Source organism: Pan troglodytes, chromosome 3 (assembly GCF_028858775.2).
Source record: "Pan troglodytes isolate AG18354 chromosome 3, NHGRI_mPanTro3-v2.0_pri, whole genome shotgun sequence".
Classification (NCBI taxonomy): Eukaryota; Metazoa; Chordata; class Mammalia; order Primates; family Hominidae; genus Pan; species Pan troglodytes.
Window position 1 is genome coordinate 20326315 of NC_072401.2, and position 24438 is coordinate 20350752.

The window sequence follows — 24438 nt, forward strand, 5'->3', positions numbered from 1 at the left end:
CAATCACACTGTACATTCAATTAACAGTAATTATTTATTAGTAGTATACTCAACATATTATATTTTCTTCTGTCTGAAGATCTACATGCATGACATTTACTGTTGTCAAAAAATTCTCTACCTCTGGCCATTTATCTGGATAACTGCAAGTCATCCCTATTTTCACTTAGAGAAAGGGTGACCACATAATTTATTGTTCAAGATGAGATTATTTTGAGAGTAGCAAGAGTATTAGTAATAATTACACCAAGAGAACAGACATACACAGTAACTATTCTGGGATAACTAGGATATATGGTCATGCAAATTAGGTACACTTATCAGAAAAATGTTCTCATCATCAACCCCGTGTTATTTATTTTTCATTACTCTTACATAGAATTCTATTTCTCCTATAAAATAATGTATTACATTTTATCAGCAGGCAGTTGATCCCCTTACAGTAGCCACAATTAGAGCTGACTAGTCCCCATTCCACAACCATTCCAGGTTAGACTGGAATCAGACTTTTAGAGTGAGAAAGCTGATCTGCCAGCAGCAACAGCAGTAGCAAAACTTTCTGCCTTCCTACCCTCCACCAAATAGCATAGGAAGAGGCAGGCTCAGCAGCTTATAATTCGCTTCCCACTTAAAGATCACTCAGTGTATTAGTCCGTTCTCACACTGCTATAAAGAAATACTTGCAACTGGGTAATTTATAAAGAAAAGAGGGTTAATTGGCTCATGGTTCTGCAGGCTGTACAGAAAGTATAGTGGCTTCTGCTTCTTGGGAGGCCTCAGGAAGCTTCCAGTCATGGCAGAAGGCAAGGTGGGAGCAAGGCATCTTACATGGTGGGAGCAGGAGCAAGAGAGAGCAAGCGGGGAAGTACTGCGTATTTTTAAACAACAGTATCTCATGAGAACTCACCCATGATCAAAAGTACAGTATCAGGGAGATGGTGTAAACCAGTCACGAGAAATCTGCCCTCATGATCCAATCACCTCCCACCAGACCCCACCTCCAAAATTAGGGACTAAAATTCAACATAAGATTTGGTGGAGATACAGATCCAGACCATATCATTCTGCTCCTGGCCCCTCCCAAATCACATGTCCTTTTCACATTGCAAAACAAAAACATGCCTTCTCAACAATCCTCAAAGTTTAAAATCACTCCAACATTAACTCAAAAGTCCAAAGTCTCATTGGAGACAAGCCTAGTCCCTTCTGCTTATGAGACTATAAAATAAAAAAACAAGTTAGTTACTTCCAATCTACAATGGGGGTATAGACATTGGGTAAATATTTCCATTCCAGAAGGGAGAAATTGGCCAAAAGAAAGGGACACCAGGCCCCATGCAAGTTCCAAAACCACCAGGGCAGTCATTAAATCTTAAAGCTCCAAAATAATCTTCTTTAACTCCATGTCAGACATCCAGGACACACTGATACAAGGGATGGTCTCCCGAGGTCTTGAGCATCTCTGCCCCTATAGCTTTCCAGGGTTTAGCCAGCACGGCTGCTCTCCAAGGCTGACAGTGAGTGCCTGCAGACTTTTCAGGTACAGGGTGCAAGCTGTTTGTGGATCTATTATTCTGCGGTTTACAGGATGGCGGCCCTCTTCTCACAGCTCCACTAGCAGTGTTCCAGTGAGGACTCTGTAGGGGCTCCAACCCCAAATTTCCCCTCTGCACTGCCCTAGTAGAGTTTCTCCATGAGAGCTCCAACCCTGCAGCAAGGTTCTCTCTGGATATCCAGGCTTTTCCATACATCCTTGAAATTTAAGCAGAGGCTCCCAAACCTCAATTCTTGGACTCTGTGCACCCACAGGCTTAACACCACATGGAATCTGCCAAGGCTTATGGATTGCACCCTCTGAAGCAGCAGCCTGAACTGTACCTGGGCTCCTTTGAGCCATGGCTGGAGCTAGAGCTACTGGGATCTGGGGAAGGGTGTCCCAAGGTTTCACAAGGAAATGGGGCATGGGATCTGGCCTATAAAGCCATTCTCTCATCCTAGGCTTCTGGGTCTGTTATGGGAGGGGCTGCCAAGAATTTCTCTGAAGTGCCTTTGAGGCCTTTTCTGCAGTGTCTTGGGTATTAGCACTTGGCTCTTTTTTACATATGCAAATTTCTGCACCCTGCTTGAAGTCCTCCCATGAAAATGGACTTTTCTTTGCTACATCATGGCCAGGCTGCAAATTTTTCAAATGTTTACTCTCTGCTTCCCCTATAAATCTAAGTTCCAACTTTAGGTCATTTATTTGCTAACTCATATGAGCATAGGTTGTTGGAAGCAGCCAGGGCACCCCTGAATGCTTTGCTGCTTAGAAGTTTCTTGCACCAGATATCCTAAATCATCACTCTGAAGTTCAAAGTTCCATGGATCCTTAGGGCACGGGCACAATGCAGTCAAGCTCTTTGCTAAGCGTAACAAAAGTGACATTTCCTCCAGTTCCCAATAAGCTCCTAATTTCCACCTGAGACCTCATCAGCCTTGCCTTCACTGGCCATATCACTACCATCATTTTGGTCATAACCATTCAACCCGTCTTTAGGAAACTCCAAACTTTCCCTCATCTTCATATGTTCTTCTGAGTCCTCTACAGTTTTTCAACCTTTGCCCATAACCTGGTTCCAAAGTTGCATCCACATTTTCATGTATCCTTACAGCAATGTACCACTTCTGAAACCAATGTTCTGTATTAGTCCATTCTTGCTTTGCTATAAAGAAATACCTGAGACTGGGTAATTTATAAAGAAAAGTGGTTTAATTCGTTCATGATTCTGTAGGCTGTGCAGGAAACATAGTGGTTTCTACCTCTGGGGAAGCCTCAGTAAAGTTGTAATCATGGTGGAAGGCAAAGAGAGAGGAAAGCATCTCACATGGTGGGAGCAGGATCAAAAGAAAGTGGGGAAGCGCTACACACTTTTAAACAACCAGATCTCATGAGAACTCCCTCACAATTGCAAGAATGGTACAAAAGGGATAGTGCTAAACCATTTATTTGAAATCCACCCCCCATGATCCAATCACCTCTCACCAGGCCCCATCTCCAGCAATGGGGATTACAATTCAATGTGATATTTGGTGGGGAGGAAGACCCAAACCACATCAATTAGCAATAGCAGGCAATTTCAGAAGATACCTTCTACATCACCAGAAAGGATTGAGCTGGGGCCCCAGCAGTGCAAGAACAAAGAAAACAAGACAAGTAAACTTACATTGGAACTAAAGTCCACAAAAGTCCACCAGAACCTATACACTAAAGTTAAACAGGATGACTGCAAGCTAAAGTAGAAGCTCCTTGTGTAATACCCACCCTTTGAGTATGGGTTGGTTTTAGTTATTTGCTTCCAGAGAATAGAAATTTCTTCCATGATTCAGCTGCATAATATTGTGACTTGTCTTTCTTGCTAGTAGACTTTCATGCTCTCACTCTCTCTCTCTCCCTCTCTCTCTGTCTCTCTCACTGGCAGAAGAAATCTTAAAAGTTTGAGAAGAAAATATGGTAAATAACTAAGAGAAATCTCTGGTCAATACTCAACAAGTCCTTCAGTCCAACAATATTCCATACATGAAATCCTGCCAAAAACCAGGTAAGTAACCATAGAAGCATATAATTCCCCTGTTGAACTTTCACAACCCAGCTTGTGACCTTCATTGCAGGTTAAAGAGAGATCATCAATCAGAGGACCCAATTAAGCTGTGACCAGAGTCCTGGCCCATTGCAACTGTGAACTAAGTGCATGTTGTTTAGGCTGCTAAACTTGTGGTTATTTGTTTCACAATAATAAGTAACTTATAAAAATGCTCTATACTCGTGATCCTCATTATCAATGAAACATCTCATTATTCATGTAAGGACATTGAATTCCTTAAAAATTGAGGTAAACTATCTTGAAAACAAAGCCCAAGGAGTTGATGCATTTTCATATACCCTCCTTCACCTGCTAGAGATCAAGTTAAAGAAGTCACAATCACTATTACTATTGTAGAAAAGGTACTCCTTTTCCTTTATTCAGGCTCTTACTTGTGCTTAGAATAAATGTTTATGGCTTCTATGGTTAACTAGCTGAAACATAAAGGCTTTGGTTATTGTATGTTCCCTTCGAAGGCCATTTGTAGTATTGATTTAACCCACAAGCACTTTGGACGTTGTTTTTGCCTCAATCATTCAAGCAGGTGGTTCTGTACAATGTAGAACACAGCTTAAAGGGAAAAACATAGAAAGACATCAACTCTACAAGCAGCTCCTGTAGTAGCTCTGGAAACATTGTGAAGTAACTCTATGCACAATATTATTGATACCTATTTGGAATTTTCCTATAATGGGACAAATTTGATATACAATCTATTTACATTATAGAATCTTTCCTAATGCACCTGTGTCTCACTGACAGGTTTTTCTTTCCCTATCTGCTGAATTTGTATGTTTTATCTAATGGAAGTTGATATTAAGCAATGATGGAAGAATTTGCATACAAGGCAATAAAACCTCCTATATGGTATTATTGTTGTTAGGGAAATTAATAGTAGCTTCCACAGCAAACAAAACTACTCATTGTCTGAACACAACAAAAGTCTATTTCTTGCTATGTCAAATCTTACGCAGATGTTCCTCGATGGTTGGAGAACTGCCTATGGTTTTTCAGAGATCCACACTACACATCTTGTAGTTCTGCTATTCTCTAGGGCTGCAGAGATGTAAACTTGATCCTTTGCTTTCAGCTGCTAGTCAGGAGAAAGGCAGAAGATCATGTGAGAAAGAATTTTCTGGGCCAGTTCCAGAAATGGTTTACACAGTCCACTAGACAAAAGCGAGTCCAACAGCCACATCTAACTGCAAAGGAGGCTGGGAAATGTAGTCTAATTTTGTGCCCAGGAAGAAAATGAGAACTGGTAAATATAGACTGTCTGGGGGTAGATTAAAATAATGCAAATATTAGTACAAATAGATTAAAGACTGCAGAAATATGGCACACGATTTATGCAACTTAATTCCAACATAGATCAGTATTTATAATAGAAAACTTATTTTAAAGAATTTTATACTATATAAATAATAAAAAAGAATTTTATACTATATAAATAATAAAATTAATGTAATAATGCAACAGTTGTGTTCTGTGGTTTTATTGTAATTTCACCTTTTGATAATAATCATCTTACTTATTTCCTGATTAGCTCTGTCAAGTTATTTTCCTTTTCCCCATTTTCTGTTCGTTTCTCCTTGGTAGGTTATATTCCCTTCTCATCTTCTTAAGGGAAGCTTGCATTTTGTACTATACCATATTGCATGAAATAATTCATTCTGCATAAAACATGTTTGGATACACTTTCTAGACTGGGTTAGGTTTTCCAAGGATTTTTATTGGAACTAAACACATTCTACAATCCTGTACCATACTAGAAATAGAAGTTGCATATGCTGCCTCTTGGGAAGTAGAGCAGTTAAGTGGTATCCTGGAGTTCAATAGCTGCAAGAATGAAGTAAATGACCAAGAGATGAAGAAAAATGGGGGGAAAAATCTAGCCCTTGCTACCAACTTCAACAAGTAGTATTTAGTGGCTGCTCATGTTGTCTCAGTGGACAGAGAGCATCTGTCCACTGAGCATCTGAAGGCATGAATCTTTTACTACCCCAGTAAAGGTCACATATTGTTATGCTCTAACCTAAGCTGAAAGATCTCATGGTCATGACCTTGACAAATTTCCTAGGCTATTGGTGTCAGGATGCACCCTTGATCTGCAATGTTTTATATTGTTCTCTGGGTTTGTTTCCTGAGAAGCAGGTCATGCTGGACCTGCAGTTCAGAGTGACTTAAGTAACCCTGACATTGTAATTGGCATTGTCTGCTCAAAAAGCTGTTATTAAAAATAAGTGTTTGAGGAAAAATTGTTGTTCTTATTCTGTTCCATTATCGCATATGGAACGTGAAAGTTTATTTCCGTATTTGTCTTCTCTTAGCTAGTTTATATGCCTCTGAAATATTAGATATTTTGTAAAATAAACTTAAATGCTAAGTTACATAGAAGTATCATTGTATAGAATTGGTTATACCTGAAAGACCAGAAATCACTTGAATTAAAACAGTGAAAGCTACAGAGAACACACCATAAAACTTTGTTCTGCTTCTCCTTTCTCTGCTTCTACCCCACTGATAGTTCTCAGTGGCATTTTATAGACCCAAAGAAAGAGAAAACAGGTATTTTCTAGTTTCTTTTGTTCTTTTTATAAAAAATACTTCAAGTATAAAATGCACAATATATTACTTATACATACATATATTTTTATAAAATGAACACATATCTTATTAACATACTAGCCACTTCTTTTAAAGTCAATATTTATACTTAGAGTGAAAGTTAATTTAAAAATAAAATCTCTTTTTCCCAACTTTTATTTTAAGTTCAGGGGTACATGTGCTGCGTGTGCAGGTTTCTAACAAAGGTAAAAAATGTGTGTGCCATGGTGGTTTGCTGCACAGATAATCCCATCACCTAGGTATTAAGCCCAGCATCCATTAGCTATTCTCCCAGATGCTCTCCCTCCTCCCACCCACACCCTCAGACAGGCCACAGTGTGTGTTGTTCCCCCAACCCACGCGTCCATGTGTTCTCTTTATTCAGCTCCCAAAGTCTTATCCTAACTATACTTTGACAGTGTGTGAATGGGTATGTGTGTATATTTTACCATATACACATGAACCTTTAAATATCATCAGTCTCTGGGTCTGAACTGTGACTGTTTGCTATCAAGGAAGTGGGCATTATCTGAAGGAATTTGTTTTCTGAGTTTCGGAGAGAGAATAGCAAGAGTTAGATTAGCAACAGATTTATCAGAAAATACTTCTCATCTGAATCTATTTGGTTTCTGATATACCATATTTGGGATAAATAACAAATTTATCCCAAATAAGTTATTTATCCCAAATACTGTATGCTTCAAGTTTTTGTATTATTATTACACTTTAAGTTCTGGGATACATGAGCAGAATGTGCAGGTTCATTACATAGGTATACACGTGCCATCGTGTTTTGCTGCACCCATCAACCCGTCGTCTACATTAGGTATTTCTTCTAATGCTATCCCTCCCCTACCCCGGCCACCCACCGACAGGCCCCGGTGTGTGATGTTCCCCTCCCTGTGTCCATGTGTTCTCAATTGTCCAGCTCCCACTTATGAGTGAGAACTTTTGCTGTTTGGTTTTCTGTTCCTGTGTTAGTTTCCTAAGAATGATGGTTTCCAGCTTCATCCATGTCCCTGCAAATTACATGAACTCATCCTTTTTTATGACTGCATAGTATTCCATGGTGTATATGTGCCACTTTTTCTTTATCCAGTCTATCATTGATGGGCATTTGGGTTGGTTCCAAGTCTTTGCTATTGTGAATAGTGCTGCAATAAACATACGTGTGCATGTGTCTTTATAATAGAATGATTTATAATCCTTTGGGTAAATACCCAGTACTGGGATTGTCATCTTCCAGTGTTAAGTGACAGAATCCATATTAATTGACACCAAACAATATTTTCCCACATAATACAACATCCATAACTAGCTATTTAACACACTTGGTTTGGCAGTTTGATAATGCCAGAAATTATGAAACTATTTTCAGTAAATTTTTGGCTTTCTCTTATGGTTGAAACATGACTACACTACTTCCAAGTTCCATATCTTTATACGATAACACCAAAACCACAATGATAAAATAGGAAATGGTCGTATTTGATTAGATAGAAAAACCTTTCCCAGAAACTTCCTCACAGATTTCAATTAGATCTTGATATAATTTGGATATTTGTCCTTGACCAAATCTCACGTTGAATTTTAATCCCCAATGTTGGAGGTGGGGCCTGGTGAGAGGTGTTTGGGTCATGTGGGTGGATCCCTCATGGCTTGGTGTTGTCTTCACAATAGTGAGTTAGCTTTTATGAGATATATTTGTTTAAAAGTGCATTGTACCTCCCTACCCTCTCTCTTGCTCTCACTATGGCCATGTGATGTGTCTGTTCCTGCTTTGCCTTCCACCATTAATAAAAGCTTCCTGAGGTCTCCCCAGAAGCTGAGCTGATGCTGGCACCATGCTTGTACAACCTGCAGAACCATGAACTAATTAAAATGAGTTTCTTTATAAATTACCCAGTCTCAGTTATTTCCTTTTTTTTTTTTTTTTTTTAGACAGAGTCTTACTCTGTCCTCCAGGCTGGAGTGCAGTGGTGTGATCTTGGCTCACTGTAACCTCTGCTTCCTGGATACAAGCAATTCTCCTGCCTCAGCCTCCCGAGTAGCTGGGATTTCAGGCATGGGCAACCAAGCCCAGCTAATTTTTATATTTTTAGTAGAGACAGGGTTTCACCATGTTGGCCAGGCTGATCTCGTAATCTTGACCTCAGGTGATCCACTCACCTGCCTCGGCCTCCCAAAGTGCTGGGATTACAGGCATGAGCCACTGCGACCCACCCAGGTATTTCTTTATAGCAATGAAAGAACAGCCTAACACAAAAAGGTCTTATTGACTAAGATTGGTTTGTGTTCCCACAATCTTGCCAAAAAGGAAATTGACTTTTTGGCATTTGCAGACTCTGTCACAAGAAGTAGACTATGCCAACCAGGAGAGGGGAAAGAAAATGACTATTGAGTGGGCATCCAGCAGTATATATCACCGCATGTGTGATATACATTGTTTTATGTAAATATGCTCTATTAGTCAGGGTTAACTAGATTATTATCTAGTAACTAATAATCCTGAAGGCTCATGCTTGATGTTCATTTTATTTGGGTTGTTGGTGGGGATCCCGATGAGTATAAACCTCATTCGGGAATTCAGGCTGAAGCTTCACTGGTTGCCATAACAGGAGGAAAAAGAGATGAATTGTGCTTCAATTCCTAAAGACTTTAATCTACAAGTGATATCGTCATTACTGCTCACATTTTATTGTTCAATGCAAGTCACATGGCCACTCCTTGCTTCACGTAAAGTTAGGACATATCATTTTTATCTGATTGACCTATGTCCATCTGAAACTTCTTTCACTATGGAAGAAGGGGGAGAATGGATATTAGAAGAAAATAAATAATACCTGTCACAACTGTTTAACAGGCTTGTTGTAGTAGACAGATTAACGGCCCCCAAAGATGTATACATCCTAGATCTGGGAACATGAAAATATGTTACTTTCCATGGGGAAAGGAACTTTGCAGATATGATTAAATTAAGGATCATGAGATGAGAGTTATCCTAAATTATACAGCTGGTCCTGATGCAATCACAAGGGCCTTTATAAGAGAGAGTCAGAAGGCCAAAGTTAATGTAGGAACTGTGGTGGCAGAAGCAAGATTTTAAGCATCCCAGTGGGTATGAAGTGTTTGTTATCTCATTGTGGTTTTGATTTGCCTTTCCATGATGACCCAATGATGTCAAGCATCATTTATGTACTTATTGACTATTTGTATATCTTCCTGGGACAAATCCCTGTTTATTTATATCACTCGCCCATTTTGAAAATGGGGTTTCTTTTATTATTGAATTGTAAGACTTTTTTTTTTACATATTCTAGATACAAGTTCCTTATGTGGCTTACAAATTTCTTCCCATTCTTTGTGTTATCTTTTCACTTTCATGATAATTTCCCCTAAATCGTAAAGGTTTTTAATTATGATGAAGTCTAATTTACCTATTTTTATCTTCTTCATGCTTTAGTGTCATATCTAAGAACATTTTGCCAAATCTAAGACACTGAAACGTAGTCCATGGTCTCTTCTAAGAGTTTTATAGGTTCAGCTCTTGCATTTTGGTATTGAATGTATTTCTATTTAATTTTGCATATGGTGAGACATAATGTCCAACTTCATTATTCTGCAATATGGTTATCCAGTTGTCCAAGAGTCATTTGTTTAAAAGAATATCATTTCGCATTGAATGTTCTTCATGCCCCTTTCAAAAATCTGTCGACTCTGAATACATGGGTTTATTTCTGGACTTTCCATTATTTTTTTATTTTTTTAATTATACTTTAAGTTCTAGGGTACATGTGCACAATGTGCAGGTTTGTTACATATGTATACATGTGCCATGTTGGTGTGCTGCACCCATTAACTCGTCATTTACAGTGGGTATATCTCCTAATGCTATCCCTCCCCCCTCCCCCTGCCCCAGGACAGGCCCTGGTGTGTGATGTTTCCCTCCCTGTGTCCAAGTGCTCTTATTGTTCAATTCCCTTGTATGAGTGAGAACATGCGGTATTTGGTTTTCTGTCCTTGTGATAGTTTGCTGAGAATGATGGTTTCCAGCTTCATCCATGTCCCTACAAAGGACATGAACTCATCATTTTTTATGGCTGCATAGTATTCCATGATGTATATGTGCCACATTTTCTTAATGTAGTCTATCATTGGTGGACATTTAGGTTGGTTCCAAGTCTTTGCTATTGTGAATAGTGCCGCAATGAACATACGTGTGCATGTGTCTTTATAGTAGCATGATTTGTAATCCTTTGGGTATATGCCCAGTAATGGGATTGCTGGGTCAAATGGTATTTCTAGCTTTAGATCTCTGAGGAATTGCCACACTGTCTTCCACAATGGTTGAACTAGTTTACACTCCCACCAACAGTGTAAAAGTGTTCCTATTTCTCCACATCCTCTCCAGCACCTGTTGTTTCCTGACTTTTTAATGATCACCATTCTAACTGGCGTGACATGGTATCTCATTGTGGTTTTGATTTACATTTCTCTGATAGCCAGTGATGATGAGCATTTTTTCATGTGTCTGTTGGCTGCATAAATGTCTTCTTTTGAGAAGTGTCTGCTCATATCCTTTGCCCACTTTTTGATGGTGTTGTTTGATTTTTTTCCTGAAAATTTGTTTGAGTTCATTGTAGATTCTGGATATTAGCCCTTTGTCAGATGGGTAGATTGTAAAAACTTTCTCCCATTCTGTAGGTTGCTTGTTCATTCTGATGGTAGTTTCTTTTGCTGTGCAGAAGCTCTTTAGTTTAATTAGATCCCATTTGTCAATTTTGGCTTTTGTTGCCATTGCTTTTGGTGTTTTCGTCACGAAGTCCTTGCCCATGCCTATGTGCTGAATGGTATTGCCTAGGTATTATTCTAGGATTTTTATGGTTTCAGGTCTAACATTTAAGTCTTTAACCCATCTTGAATTAATTTTTGTATAAGGTGTAAGGAAGGGATCCAGTTTCAGCTTTCTACATATGGCTAGCCAGTTTTCCCAGCACCATTTATTAAATAGGGAGTCCTTTCTCCAATTCTTGTTTTTGTCAGGTTTGTCAAAGATCAGATGGTTGTAGACGTGTGTTTGTTATTTCTAAGGCCTGTGTTCTGTTCCATTGATCTATATCTCTGTTTTGGTACCAGTACCATGCTGTTTTGGTTACTGTAGCCTTCTAGTATAGTTTGAAGTCAGGTAGCATGATGCCTCCAGCTTTGTTCTTTTTGCTTAGGATTGTCTTGGCAATGCTGGCTCTTTTTTGGTTCCATATGAACTTTAAAGTAGTTTGTTTTTCCAATTCTGTGAAGAAAGTCATTGGTAGCTTGATGGGGATGGCATTGAAACTATAAATTACCTTAGGCAGTATGGCCATTTTCACGATATTGACTCTTCCTATCCATGAGCATGGAGGGTTCTTCCATTTGTTTGTGTCTTCTTTTGTTTTGTTGAGCAGTGGTTTGTAGTTGTCCTTGAAGAAGTCCTTCACATCCCTTGTAAGTTTTATTCCTATTTTATTCTCTTTGTAGCAATTGCAAATGAGAGCTCACTCATAATTTGGCTGTCTGTTATTGGTGTATAGGAATGCTTGTGATTTTTGCACATTGATTTTGTATCCTGAGAATTTGCTGAAGTTGCTTATCAGCTTAAGGAGATTTTGGGCTGAGATGATGTCTAAATATACAATCATGTCGTCTGCAAACAGAGTCAGTTTGATTTCCTCTTTTCCTAATTGAATACCCTTTATTTATTTCTCTTGCCTGATTGCCCTGGCCAGAACATCCAATACTATGTTGAATAGGAGTGGTGAGACAGGGCATCCTTGTCTTGTGCCAGTTTTGAAAGGGAATGCTTCCAGTTTTTGCCCATTCAGTATGATATTCACTGTGGGTTTGTCATAAGTAGTTCTTATTATTTTGAGGCAGGTTCCATCAATGCCTAGTTTATTGAGAGTTTTTAGCATGAAGGGCTGTTGAATTATATCAAAGGCCTTTTCTGCATCTATTGAGATAGTCATGTGGTTTTTGTCATTGGTTCTGTTTATGTGATGGATTATGTTTATTGATTTGCCTATGTTGAACCAGCCTTGCATCCCAGGGATGAAGCCCACTTGATCCTGGTGGATAGCTTTTTGATGTGCTACTGGATTTGGTTTGCCAGTATTTTATTGAGGATTTTTGCATCAATGTTCATCAGGGATATTGGTCTAAAATTCTCATTTTTTGTTGTGGCTCTGCCAGGCTTTGGTATCAGGATGATGCTGGCCTCATAAAATGAGTTAGGGAGGATTCCCTCTTCTTCTATTGATTGGAATAGTTTCAGAAGGAATGCTACCAGCTTCTCCTTGTACCTCTGGTAGAACTCAGCTATGAGTCCGTCTGGTTGGTAGGCTATTAATTATTAGCCTATATTAATTAATAGCCTATATTAATTAATAGCCTATATTAATTATAGGCTATTAATTATCTCAAGTTCAGAGCTTGTTATTGGTTTATTCAGAGACTCCACTTCTTCCTGGTTTAGTCTTGGGAGGGTGTATGTGTCCAGAAATTCATTCATTTCTTCTAGATTTTCTAGTTTATTTGCGTAGAGGTGTTTATAGTATTCTCTGATGGTAGTTTGTATTTCTGTGGGATCAGTGGTGATATCTTTATCATTTTTTATTGCATCTATTTGATTCTTCTCTCTTTTCTTTTTGTTAGTCTTGCTAGCGGTCTATCAATTTTGTTGATCTTTTCAAAAAACCAGCTCCTGGATTCATTGATTTTTTGAAGGGTTTTTTGTGTCTCTATCTCTTTCAGTTCTTCTCTGATCTTAGTTATTTCTTGACTTCTGCTAGCTTTTGAATGTGTTTGCTCTTGCTTCTGTAGTTCTTTTAATTGTGCTGTTATGGTGTCAATTTTAGATCTTTCCTGCTTTCTCTTGTGGGGATTTAGTGCTATAAATTTCCCTCTACACACGGCTTTAAATGTGTCCCAGAGATTCTGGTACCTTGTGTCTTTGTTCTCATTGGTTTCAAAGAACATCTTTATGTCTGCCTACATTTCGTTACCTCCCCAGTAGTCATTCAGGAGCAGATTGTTCAGTTTCCATGCAGTTGTGTGGTTTTGAGTGAGTTTCTTAATCCTGAGTTCTAATTTGATTGCACTGTGGTCTGAGAGACAGTTTGTTGCTATTTCTGTTCTTTTACATTTGCTGAGGAGTGCTTTACTTCCAACTATGTGGTCAATTTTGGAATAAGTGTGATGTGGTGCTGAGAAGAATGTATATTCTGTTGATTTGTGGTGGAGAGTTCTGTAGATGTCTATTAGATCTGCTTGGTGCAGCTGAGTTTAATTCCTGGATATCCTTGTTAACCTTCTGTCTCATTGATCTGTCTAATATTGACAGTGGGGTGTTAAAGTCTCCCATTATTATTGTGTGGGAGTCTAAGTCTCTTTGTAGGTCTCTTGCTTTATGAATCTGGGTGCTCCCGTATTGGGTGCATATATATTTAGGATAGTTAGCTCTTCTTGTTGAATTGATCCCTTTACCATTATGTAACGACTTTCTTTGTCTCTTTTGATCTTTGTTGCTTTAAAATCTGTTTTATCACAGACTGAGATTGCAATCCCTGTCTTTTTTGCTTTCCCTTTGCTTGGTAGATCTTCCTCCATCCCTTTATTTTGAGCCTATGTGTGCCTGTTTACATGAGATGGGTCTCCTGAATACAGCACACTGATGTGTCTTGACTCTTCATCCAATTTGCCAGTCTGTATCTTTTAATTGGGGCATTTAGCCAATTTACATTTAAGGTGAATATTGTTATGTGTGAATTCGATCCTGTCATTATGATGTTAGCTGGTTATTTTGCCTGTTAATTGATGCAGTTTCTTCATAGTATCAATGGTCTTTACAATTTGGCATGTTTTTGCAGTGGCTGGTACCATTTGTTCCTTTCCATGTTTAGTGCTTCCTTCGGGAGCTCTTGTAAGGCAGGCCTGGTGTTGACATAATCTCTCAGCATTTGCTTGTCTGTAAAGGATTTTATTTCTCCTTCACTTATGAAGCTTAGTTTGGCTGGATATGAAACTCTGGGTTGAAAATACTTTTCTTTGAGAATGTTGAATGTTGGCCCTCATTCTCTTCTGGCTTGTAGAGTTTTTGCCTAGAGACCTGCTGCTAGTTTGATGGGCTTCACTTTGTGGGTAATCTAACCTTTTTCTCTGGCTGCCCTTAACATTTTTTCCTTCATTTCAACCTTGGTGAATCTGACGATTATTTGTCTTGGGGTTGCTCTTCTCGAGGAATATCTTTCTGGTGTTCTGTGTTTTTCCTGAATATGAATGTTGGCCTGCCTTGCTAGGTTGGGGAAGTTCTCCTGGATAATATCCTGAAGAGTGTTTTCCAACTTGATTTCATTCTCCCCATCACCTTCAGGTACACCAATCAGACGTAGATTTGGTTTTTTCACATAGTCCCATATTTCTTGGAGGATTTGTTCATTTCTTTTTACTCTTTTTTCTTTAAACTTCTCTTCTTGTTTTATTTCATTAATTTGATCTTCAGTCACTGATACCCTGTCTTCCACTTGATCAAATCGGCTACTAAAGCTTGTGAATGCATCACGTAGTTCTTGTGCCATGGTTTTCAGCTCCATCAAGTCATTTAAGGTCTTCTCCAAACTGTTTATTCTAGTTAGCCATTCATCTAATCTTTTTTCAAGATTTTTAGCTTCCTTGTGATGGGTTCGAACATCCTTCTTTAGCTCGCAGAAGTTCATTATTACGAACCTTCTGAAGCCTACTTCTGTCGACTTGTCAGTCATTCTCCAACCAGTTTTGTTCTCTTGCTGGTGAGCAGCTCCGATCCTATGGAGAAGAGGCACTCTTATTTTTAGAATTTTCTGCTTTTCTGCTCTAGTTTCTCCCCATCTTTGTTGTTTTATCTCCCGTTGGTCTTTGATGTTGGTGACCTACAGATGGGGTTTTGGTGTGGATGTCTTTTTTGTTGATGTTGATGCTATTCCTTTCTGTTTGTTAGTTTTCCTTCTAACAGTCAGGTCCCTCAGCTGCAGGTCTGTTGGCGTTTGCTATAGTCCACTCCAGACCTGTTTGCCTAGGTATCACCAGCAGAGGCTGCAGAACAGCAAATATTGCAGAACAGCAAATTTGGCTGCCTGATCCTTCCTCTGGAAGCTTTGTCCCAGAGGGTCACCTGCCTGTGTGAGGTGTCAGTCAGCCCCCACTGGGAAGTGTCTCCCAGTTAGGCTATACAGGGGTCAGGGACCCACTTGAGGAGGCAGTCTGTCTGTTCTCAGAGCTCAAACACTGTGCTGGAGGAACCACTGCTCTCTTCAGAGCTGTCAGATAGGGACATTTAAGTCTGCAGAAGTTTCTACTGTCTTTTGTTCAGCTATGCTCTGCCCCCAGAGGAGGAGTCTATAGAGGCAGGAAGCCTTGCAGCACTGCAGTGGGCTCCGACCAGATCAAGCTTCCCAGCCACTTTGTCTGCCTACTCAATCCTCAGCAATAGCGAATACCCCTCCACCTGCCAGGCTGCTGCCTCACAGGTCTATCTTAGACTGTTGTGCTAGCAGGGAGTGAGAATCCTTGGGTGTGGGACCTGCCAAGCCAGGCATGGGATATAATCTCCTGGTGCACTGTTTGCTAAGACCTTTGGAAAAGTGCAGTATTTAAGCGGGAGTGTCCCATTCTTCAAGGTACAGTCTGTCACAGCTTCCCTTGGCTAGGAAAGGGAAATCCCCTGACCCCTTGCCCCTCCCAGGTGAGGCAATGTCCCAACCTGCTTCGGCTCACCCTCCATGGGCTGCACCCACTATCCAACCAGTCCCAGTGAGATGAACCAGGTACCTCAGTTGGAAATGCAGAAATCACCCAGCTTCTGCATTGATCATGCTGGGAGCTGCAGACTGGAGCTGTTTCTATTCTGCCATCTTGGAACAGGACTCTTCTCCATTATTTTTTTATCCACCTATATGTTTATCCTTATACCCTACCACAATGTCTTGGTTACTGTTGCTTTGTAGTAAATTTTGAAGTTAAGAAGTGTCAGTGCTCCTACTTTTTTCTTCCTCAAGATTGTTTTGACTATTCAGGGTTTTTGTAATTTCATTTAAATTTTAGATTAAGCTTGTCAATTTCTACAGAAAATTTCTGGGATTCCTACAGTAAATTTGTGGAATCTCTAGATCAGTTTGAGGGATATTGTAATCTTAATAATGTTATTTTTTTCAGTCTATGTATAAGAAACAATTTTCCATTGATTTAGATCTCTTTAAATTTCCTTAAACACTGTTTTGTAGTTTTCAGAGTATAAGTTTTGCACTTCCTTTGTTAAATTTATTTTTGATTTTTTTATGCTATTTTAAAGGAAGTTGATTTGGTAATTTTGTTTTTGCATTGTTCATCCCAAGTGTATAAATATACAATGTATTTTTCTGTATTGATCTTATATCCTCCCACCTTCCTGAATTTGTTATTACTTCTAAGAGTTTTTTAGTGGATTCTTTGTCCATGTACAAGATCACACCACCTACAAACAGAAATAGTTTTACTTATTTTTATTGTTTTGGCTCTTCTTAATTTCTTTTACTTTCAGACCACCTTGCTTAGAACCTAGAGTGCACTGCTCAATAGAAGTGCTGATAGTAAAAATTATTGCCTTGTTCCTGATCTTAGGGAGAAAGGATTCAGTCTTTCACCATTAAGTATGATGTCAGCTTTACATTTTTGTAGCTACCGTTCATCAAGTGAAAAGTTGCAATCTATTCCTAGTTTATTGACTGTTTTTATCATAAAATTTTTTTTGATTTTTCTTCATCTATTAAAATGACCATGTGTTGATTAAATTATTTGACATGATATATTACACCAATTGGTTGCATATATAATTGCTGCGTGTAAATTTTAGGGTTGATATTTCTTTTCTTTTGCTGAAATATAAAAAGTATTATGTCACTTTCTTCTGATATCCGTGGTTTCAGATGAAAAATCTTGTGTCATTATCCCTTCTTTCCCTCACGCTAAATAAAAATAAAAAAGAAAACAGATAATGCACTAATTCCTACCCATCCTGCAATAACCAAATCAATTGTTTCTTCTTTTTACATCTTTGTATATTCTTTAAGGACCTTATTTTTAGTTCCAAATGATTTTTTAATATGTAGTATTTTTGCTTATCCCTGCTAGTCTCTGAATTTCATGAAGACATTAACTCTATATAATGCAATTTTATACCTCAACATCTAGGACAGTGTATTATAAGTAGTAGATATTGGTTACTTACCAAATTAAGTAAAATTATTCTACAGTCTCTTCTCTCTGAGTGAAACATTAATTTGTTTTTAAGAGGCTTAATTTCATTTTTAGGCTCAACATCTGTCCATATAAACACATTTCTTAAATTTCATTGGAATAAGTAATCAGTTTTGAAATACAAATGTTCTCTCTTCACACTCCTTTAAGGAGCATGAAGTAAATAGCACAACTATATTTCTTTGCTATAAAACGAAGAATGCTGTTCTTGAAATTAGTAGCACTGTGAATTGCAATTTACATTCAGAAATTATGAACAAATCTATTTTATTTTTTTAAAAGACAGTGTTTTCCCCAGAAAAACACAGATCCATGCTTTACTCTGTTTCATTCAAATATATGGCTGTAAATCAGGCATCAAGTGGAATGCGTGAAATCTTGGCGTGTAGAAGCACTTTTGCATAACCAAAAATTGAGATCAATGAAGCTAATCTGAAATCCCATTGACAAATCTGTTGTGCATTTAATAACTTTTTTCACCTAGAGAAGCAAAAATAAATCATAGGATTTATTATATGCTACAGAATGATACACACCTAAGTGTTGAATAAAACCTCCAGAGAGCCATCAGTTTATTTAAAGAGAACTTGGAAATGCAAGAGAGATCCCTCTGTCAAAGGAAGTTCTTAATATATGGTTCCTGCCAGTGTGCTGGGTTTGTTAACAAGTTTCTGTACCAATACACAAGGCTACAAGCTTTTCTTAGGACACTGCCTACAATGTTTGTTCAAGAACGTCTATTTTGAAGCAGCATACCACACTTTTTAAGCCTTCTTTTCTATACACACACACACACACACACATGCACAAACATAGACACACACAATCCTCTTTGTTTTAAAATTATGTTAACAATAAAAGTTTGTATTACATTCACAGTATGAGCCTCTTGATTCCAAAATTTTAAGAAATCTGGAACATTAATTATGCAGCATTTAAATACAGGGCATGTAATTCTGGGTGTGTGACAAATTCATTCACTTCATTGACCATCAGAGAGGGGTTTGAATGAATTTGTGTCAATATTTCTTTCTTTGGGAATTAAAGTTTGTGATTATGAATGTCAACTCCTAATATTTTCTTAAAGTCACTCAAAACCACTTTATTGAGTACACATCCTACATTATTAACTAGAGCAGTAGATCCTAGACCTGGAAACACATTGGAATTCTATGAGGAACTTTTTGAAAATGAACTCACTTCGAAACCACTGAATCAAAAACTCAGGGTGAAGGAAAGAATAAAATCAGGATTCTACCAGCCCTGCAAGTTTGGGAACCAGTGCACCAAGCACTCTGTCAAATCTATTAGAGGCTATGAAGTTGTATGAGTTAAAATTCTTCAAGTTAAAGGAAAACCTAATTCAAACTGAATTTCAAGTGAATGGAAACAATGGTTTAAAGCTGGCTCTTAAACTTGGAAGACATAATAAATGGTTATTTTTTAGCCATTGAATTTTGAGGTGGCTTCTAAGGAGCATCATTTGTGGCAAGAGATAATTGGTGCAACTATAGTCAGAATCGCTGCATGAACCTGAGCCCTGCACAATCATAAATGAAGGCTGAACCTGTGGCTGGGGCAACCTGTGGCTGGCGCAATGTCATGGGCCAATTGGCTTAAGTCCATTTACTTGAAGTAAATACTGTGTTGATGAGGATAGTAATACTAGAACCAGCTGGGGACTTTCTCTGGAGCTGGGATGCTGCACAATGGGAGAGGGCAGGATGGGTTTAGGAAAGACTTTGGGTGATTCAAAAGGAGTGAAAAGCATGAAACTATCAATCCAGTTGCAAGGCTATACTAACATATATGGAATAAAATCTTACAATAATAGCATAAGAAACTAGATTGTGGTGAAATTGCACAATGTAGACTATAAATATAGTAGAAATTCAAAGATAAAGGAATAAATGAGAACTAGAGACATCAACACAGGTTTCACTGGGAAGGTAGAGTTATAATTATACTTTGAAAGATGGGCTAGGTGTGATAAAGTAGGAAGAGAAATTCTTAGTGATCTCTTTAGGACAAAGGCCAAAAGCTCTTTAACACTATGAATGGAAGATTGTTTCTGTATTTGAAGTCAGTGCATGCAGAAAGATTATTTAGGGTTACTACAATTTTTTAAATTAATATTCAATGTATTAAAGCTATAAATTCAAAGGCTTAGTTTTTATAAAGCATTTAGATTTAATTTACAAACATGTGATTCTATTTATAAATTCAGTAAATTAAGTGTGACTTTTAAGAGAGATATTACAGCTTAGTTAATTAAATTTTGTTAAATATTTTAAACAGCATTTATGCACTTAATATATTTGATTTTCTTTTATATGCAATTCAACTGTCTGAATACCAAAAGAAACTGCCCCAAGAACTTAACTGATTCCTATAAACCTAATAAATTAGAGATATAAATACAGTAAATCTTAAATGATCTTACATATTCTAATATTATTTGCAAAACCTTGAAGAATTATTTTAACTTAAAATTATAAGCTTAAGACAATTATTCAAGTACATATTTTAAACTAGAATCATAAGATTTGTCTGGTAGATCAGTGCAATTGTTTGAATATGTTCCCCAAATTCATGTGTTGAAAACTAAATTGCAACTGCAACAAAGTAGAGAGGTGGGGTCTTTAAGTGGTGATTAGGTCATGAGGGCAGAACGCTCATGAATGGGTTAATGCCATTATTGAGGGCGTGGTTAAGTTATCTTGGAAATCAGCTCCTGAAAAATGATGAGTTAGGCCCTCTCTTTCCTTCTCATTCATGTGGTGCCTTCTGCCATGTATGACTCAACAAGGACCTCACCAAATGTAGCCCCTTGATTTTGGACTTCCCAGCCTCTGGAATCATGAATCAAATAAATTTTTTTCATGATAAATTACCCAGTCTGTGTTATTCTGTTTTACCAGCACAACACAGACTAAGACAATCAACAATCATTAACTAGAGGTAGTATTTCTGCCTCCCTGGGGGTTGGGGGAGCTTTTGATGTGTGAGCAGGTACTTTGGTTGTCACAATGCCCAGGGACTACTGTAGGCATTTAGAGGGTGGTGATTAAGAATGTTAACAGTCCTGCAATATATGAGAGCCAAAAGCATGCCCCTTGAGTATATTAGATAATGTTGTAGTTTTGATTCTTCCAGAAGCTGACCCTGACATGATTCAAAAGTAAGTAATCTATGTGGGAATAAAGGAAACACTGATTGGTAAATGAGAAGCAAGACAGGAAAGGAAAAAGATCAATAAAGTGTGCTTTACCAAGCAAGTTACCACTGAGGGCAATAAGGACATAATGCAACTGAGGAAGCTTTAAGAGTAAATGTAAATTTATATCAATGTCTGAGTTATCTTGCCATAGTTGTGAGAAAACTAGGGTAGTGATGCACCAATTTCCATCAGTAATTGACTGAGGGCTGCTTCAGTGGGTAAGTCTCCTGCACTTCAGCCAAAGCAAAGAGGATCCTTGCAGCCAGAGAAATTCTCTAAGGCCAGAAAAAAAATAAATGTTTTCTACTTTCAGGGGGTGTTGCAAGCACACGGAACAGACATCAAATAACTTTAATTTGGGGATTTAATCAATTGACTCCTTAATTCCCCTTGAGTACAGGTATGAAAATCCAAAGGAGGCTGGTAATTTCAGCTTTGAGGCTTCAGAGAATCCAATCAGCAAGAATTTGATCCTCCTTTGCTTTCTGGAGGTAAACTATGATTGCTTTGAACTACCGAATCCTAGAAAATTGGACAAAATGAGAATAGAAAGGCAATGTTGGTTTCAGTCTTCAAGAAGTCACTTCAACTCATTGGTAGCTGTCTTGTTGTGTTTGCTGGTGGATGGTGAGAGATTTCACACTCCTCATTCTCAAACAGTGCTTTGAAAAGACTCTAAGATTTGAGTCCCATGGGAAAGTCTATCAAAGGAAAAATGGAACTGAGTTGAAATTAAAAATGTTAAGCAATGTTTCCTAATGACTGTGCCCATGAAAGTATTTCATGGGGGTAAATGAATAGTCTGAAATTATGTGTCAACTTTTGTGCATGTGTATATCTTCCTGGAGAGAGAATCCACAGCCTTCATTAGTTTTTCTAATGAGATATTGTCCTTCATAGGAAAAGAATAAGCATTTATTTAATATGAGAAAACCAGTAGTAGAGGAGGAGAGAGGAGGAAGGTAGAGAAAATAACCAAGATTCATAAATATCAAGTATTAATTGAATCATAAAGCCTCATAAGAACACTGGTTTGATGACGAAGAGCTAAGACTTTGAAAGATTAGATTTTCATATTCAAGGACACAATGGGCAAGTGGTGCTGCTGACAGTCCAACTCCAATGCTCTTCTAACTCTAAAGCTTGTGCCATCTCTATCATGCATGCTGTTGTATCCAGAGGGTTCTGGAGTGAGGCCTTTGAATGTGTAATTACTTTTAATAGTCAGGAGAGAGAAGGAGCCCAATTTTACCTAAATTAAAATGATCCAGGTGAAACTTGAAATGCAGACTGTTTTAATATGGCTATCCCCTCTACAATCCACAAATGTCAGCCTCATGGCTTCAGTGACTACCGAGACTGTACCTGGAATGATGGATACTGACATTAAGTTTCTTCATTGCCATGGAGAAAGAAGAAATGAAAGTTATAACCCATCCCTGGGCAATTAAACTAAACTCACTAGAATTACCCTGAAATTATCAACATATGGTAGTTTTTAAAATTTAAATTGAAGTTCATCTCAGTAGGGTAAGAAGTTTTAAAGTTCCAAATTGTTATATAGTAAGCTTAGAAATCTTACCTCCTCACAATCTTATTTTTTCCTTCACGATTCCCCTAATATTTTACCAGAGGGATATTAGAGACCTCCTCATCGCTAAATCTAATAACTCATGTTTCAAATATTTTAACTATTATTTTCTATACAGAAATATTACATTTTTATTGTAATCAATTTAGAAAACACAGATAAAGAAAATAAAAACCATACAGGCCACACAAATAATGCCAAATCCTGCCTTATAACACATAAACTGTGAGCCATTTGGTACCCAGAATACTTTATGTTGAGATGGTAGAGAAAGATACGATTTTTAAATAAATATTATAGAGACTAAAATATGCATATATCCAGGGAGTTCATAGGGTCCCCACCCCCACCATGTTGTCTCATGGAGATAATGCACAAAGAGGCAGAATAGGAGATACCAAAAATGAGATTGGTTTCCATCAAGGAAGGACAGAGAAGAAGACGTAGAAAAAGATTGAGTCCTGGAAGGCAGAAAAGGGAGACTAGCATAGGATGAATCATGGGGCAACTTTTCCAGGGTCTTGTAACTGAGACTAAAAATTAAACAGTCTGTTTATACTTTCTTTCATTTCTTGTACCTTCAACAAATTTGAGTCTACTCTGCACCGTGCAAGGTCCCAGGGCAACAGAGATGGGAAAGACCTGCCCTCAGGATGCTGATAGCCTAATGAGAAACCTACATGCACGTCAACAAGCAATTCCAAAGTAGTGTGATATGTCCCTTGATAAGGGTAAGCATGGGATACCAGAGGGCAGAAGCACCCAATCTAGATTGGGTCCTGGGAGAGGTTAAGCTCAGAGGAAACTTTCTAAAGGTGCTCACAGGTATCCAGGAACAGCAGGACAAATAGAAGTTAGTCAGACAAGGGGCACCAGGAAGACTTGTCAGTGGAAGAGGTTCTATTAAAAACAGCATGGTCTTACAAAAATGGCAAGTCAGTGGGCTCATATTTATACAAGATGCAGGAGCCTAAAGGAGACAGAAGCTTGGTAATATCTTCCTGCCCTCTTCACACAAACATACACATATAGTGTGAATATATATTACATATGGATGTCCAGATAGCTATTCTCAATAACATACATTTAGTTCATCATAAACATATGAAATATAATTACAACAAAAAGAAGCAAAGAGTAAAATTTAAAGCCAGGCAGATTTCAGGAGGCACACAAAAAAGAACTCTATTACTGCATTCTTGCATTACTATAAAGAAATGGCTGAGACTGGGTAATTTATAAATAAAATGGGTTTAATTGGCTTACAGTTTTGCAGGCTGTACAGAAAGCATGATGCTGGCATCCGATTCATTTATGAGGAAGCCTCAAGAAGCTTATAATCATGGTGAAAGATGAAGGGAGAGTAGGCATGTAACATTGTCAGAGCAGAAGCAAGACAGAGAAGCAGGAGGTGCCACACACTTTTAAGTGACCGAATCTTGCAGGAACTCACTCACTATGGTGAGGACAGTACCAAAAGGATGGAACTAACCCAGTCCAATCACCTCCCACCAGGTCACACCTCCAATATCAGGGATGACATTTGAACATAAGGTTTGGACAGGGAAAATATCCAAACTATATCAAGCACAATTCTACTAGGATAGTTATCAACAAACAAAAAAAAAATCAAAGAAAGGAAGAAAAGTGGGAGGGAGGAAGGGGAGAGAGGAACAGAAAGAGGGGAGAAGATGTACAACTTGAAAAAGCAAAGGGTTCTCAATCACTGGATGTATTTTAATGCAGGAAATTATTGCACTAGACAACATTTACACTATGTAATGTTAAACATATCTTCCTTCCCAGCATTCTACGATTTTATGATTTAGGGTCAAATTAATGACAATAATATTTCTGGGATGTGGGATCTTTATTTTACAATTAAAAATACTATAAAATTATTTCAAAGCCTTTTCTTGCCTCCTAATTAAACATTTAAGACTACAATAAGTACAGAAAGATATATTAAAATATGCTACATTAAGAAACTCAAGTGATTACTCATTTTATGTTAATTATTATCCTTCATTTATTATTTCTGATGCAGTGCCTTGCACAGAGTAGGTTTTCAATAAATCTATTGACTTTTGATTTCT

The 24438-nt window shown here is 38.0% G+C and overlaps 1 long non-coding RNA gene across 1 annotated transcript in view; it reads left to right on the forward strand.

Moving 5' to 3' along the window:
- Positions 1-24438, forward strand: part of LOC129143704 (uncharacterized) — a 475731-nt gene that overhangs the window by 397856 nt on the left and 53437 nt on the right. The window contains exon 3 of the long non-coding RNA XR_008547463.2: positions 3459-3578. This is a non-coding gene — a long non-coding RNA (uncharacterized LOC129143704). The remainder of the gene's footprint in view (positions 1-3458; positions 3579-24438) is intronic.